We start from the raw sequence: 3495 nt of genomic DNA, 5'->3' as shown, positions 1-3495 counted from the left end.
CAGCCGTCGCCTCCCCCTCGGGCTGTCAGGAGAAGTTCCCCGTGAGGGAGGCAGGTGCTACGGAAGGAGCTCACTAGCAGGTACCTCGGAGGGAAAGCTGTAGCGGTCCCGCTGAGCACTGTGCCCGAAGGCACCCCTCGTGCACCGTCCCGTCGCTTCCAGAGTTAAAGAAAAGGCTCCTTCGGAGGCGCAGGTGCTGACTAGGTAGGTGGTGAGCTGAGGTCGCTGCTTCTGCCTCTCGAGCGACCCGCCGTCGCTCGACGTGCCTCACTGAAACGCGGCAGCAGCAGCTGCAACGTAAACGCTAAATAGCAATGGTAGATCCTCCCGGGTCAACATTTGTTTCTTTTAAACCGTGTTTTTGGGGAGGGTATAAGTTTAAGTGATTTTTAGTGAAAAGGAAAATATTAAACAAACTAATTTTTAACTTCCATTCCATATGAAACACTCAGTAAGGTTTGGGTTTTTTTTAAGTTTCTAAATCAGAATGTTTTGGAACTTTTAATCAAAAAATAGATAAATTGATGCAAGCTAAAAAGACCTTGGATATTTCGATCTCTATGTATATTACAGATATATAACATAGATAATGAATACTCTGTAAAAAAAAACACCTTTTATTTCTGTGTCAGGTAAATAAAAAGTTGTTATGAAAGACAACTTTAAAGGCACCAACTGTGAAATTTAATCAGTGATTTTTCCTAAATCATCCTAGTGGAAACATACAGTGTACACATTGCCATGGAAAATAGAAGCAGCTGGCATTAATGCATTTTTTACATTTAAGATAGTGTTTAAGATTTTTACAGAGAGAAGAGGCTTGGAAAGAAGGGCTAAATGGCTTTACATAGTGTTAATCAGCTGCTACGTGAAAAGTGCTAGATACCAGATTCCTCAGAAAAATGGACCTTATTCAAAGCAAATAATTTTAGCAACTTTGTATCTTCCTAAAATGAGCATTACCCAAAGTAGTAATTTCATTAAGCACCTTGTCAATTATCAACATTCTTTTATATCATGTTCATTTTATAGAAAAACAATGCATCTTTTTGTGTAAATCATTAATCTTTTTGATGACCAAAACAGAGTACTTAAGCATTTCAATCCCTTCCTTAATTTTTAAACTCGTGTTTTTCTGTATTATCTTATCCTGCAGCCATATTTAGGTTGTGCATGCCTGTGCAAGACATAATGCAGTCCATACAAGCCATCTGAAAAAAAGGCTGCTTACACAGTAGTTTCTTCCAGCACACTTCTAGTGACATGTCGTATTGATTTGAATGCTTGGCAGTAAATATGGTCATTTTATATATTGAGAATCCATTTGTATACAGCTTGTCCTCCACAATCGAAATACATATGTGTTAAAGGATGCAGCGTGTGACTCTTATTTTGAAATGCTCAGTGTGTATGCAGTGGTCAACGTAAGATTTCAGAGTAAATAAAAATATATTTTAGCCCAAAGCATAGCACAAAACCCCCTATTTTATTCTTTTGTGATACACTGGAGTTCTAATATTTTCTGACTGCCCCAAAAATTACTGGGCAGTGTTTCTACTGAAATTGCAAATCTGTAGTTTTTGATGACAACTGGTCCACCACTGCACCGCACCTGGTGTTCCTAACATAACATGAGGTTATCACGTAAAATCTGTATTTCTGTCAGCAGCATTACGTGCATTGCAGTAAATGCATTTTAGAGCCGTAACGTCTAGTTAACAGTGTTAAACATAGCTGCCACTCAAATGTGCAGGACACAGCAAACTGGTTTTATTACATAACTATGAATTTGTTTGCAGCTGGGTCCTAGCTAGGCAAACCAGATGCTGTAAGATGTAAAAGGATTAAACTGTCTTGGTTACATGCCCAACATTTTGCTAAATATTTTATGTAGCATCATCTGGCACACATTGATTATGTTGTATTATTACTGTTTTAGAAAATAGTAGTTATAAATAAGAAGCCATTTTTTCCTGCTGCTTTGAACTTGAAGCAAAATGTTAACACTAACAGCAGCATGTTAAGTTTAATATTTATCATTAAGTGAAAGCCTAAACAATTACATGAGTAACGTCTGCTATCTTTCTAAGGGTCCTTCTCAGCAGGAGTTGACATCTGAAGGTCCCCACTAAAGCATGTTCTGAGAATCTCCAGTAAATTAGTTGATGGCAGTTTTTACTGTGCACTGAAGAGTACTTTAACTGGAAAGCTAAATGCCAAATTAATCACAGATAAAAATAGCAAGCTGCTTAGTTCTTTGTAAAATCAGAAATATTGTAAATTTTTTTTGTGAAGCTGAATTTCCTCCAGATTAAAGCCAAGAGCTATAGTGAAGTGAAGGGTACTCTCAGATCAAGTTATTTTAGCGTTTTTTCATATTGTAATAGAAATAGCTGCAATTAAAACTTGAAAAAGAGGACAACTTTTACTACAGAAAAACTGTAATGGAAAATATTCTTTAAAGAAAATGAAAGACATTTAAGTCCTAGAATCTCATCTAGTCTGAAGCTACATCATTTCTCTCCTGTATGAAGTACCTGAGTGCATTAACTTCTTGGACTTAGATGTCTTGTATACACTTAGCTATGTTATCTATGTATCACATACAAAAAAACCCAACATTAATTTGAACGCTGTGTAATCATTAATACATTTGTTCTCACAACACGGTGGAGAAGTATTGTCCCCAATTTTAAGATTATGAACAGAAAGAATAAATAATTACCTTGGGAATCCATAACAAAACAGAAGCAGCAGCCCAAGTTAACACAAAAAGTCCTTTATCATCTTAATTTGGGTGCTTTTGTACATCTGACAAGTAAAAATATTTGAATGAATAGGGAAGTACATCTAAAGGAATCTTCTGTCTTCCAGTGCACAATACAGTAAGTCACGTAAGAAGCAGTCTTAGAAGTTAATTTGACTTTATTTGAACAGAATACAGTCATCTAGAAAACAAGCTAACTCCTTTTTTAAACACTGACAGATGCAAGAGACAGCACAGATATTACTGGAGAAGCAGTAGTTTCATTATCTCTTAAACTACTTAGAATAACAAAACACATTACAATTTATTAGGACAATTTATTTGTGAGTACTTGCCCTAACAAGCTCTATCATGCACTCAAGTGAGACATAAACTATCCAGTCTTTAAGTTTACTAACATCATATTATGCAAACAGTTTCAAGTAAATACTTTTACCTAATTTGAAAAATCTGTCACCTTCCACAGCACCACATGAAGTTCCCGTGTTAAAATAACATTTAATCCACAGCTATAGCTAAATAGTTGAACTACTTATATAATACACTGTAAACTCTACGTAAACACTACGTACACCAAAAAAACATACAAAGAACAGGAAGATCATTTTGATTAGCAAAGACAACTCAAATGTATCGCCAAAATCATTTTTCTGTTCTTACGACTTATCCCCAAACCACTCCCAGAAAAGGCACAGATAGTGGTGATTTTTTTTTTTTTTTTTTTTAGC

Source organism: Aptenodytes forsteri, unplaced genomic scaffold, assembly GCF_000699145.1.
Source record: "Aptenodytes forsteri isolate BGI_AS27 unplaced genomic scaffold, ASM69914v1 Scaffold239, whole genome shotgun sequence".
NCBI lineage: Eukaryota > Metazoa > Chordata > Aves > Sphenisciformes > Spheniscidae > Aptenodytes > Aptenodytes forsteri.
This window is presented reverse-complemented; position numbering follows the sequence as displayed.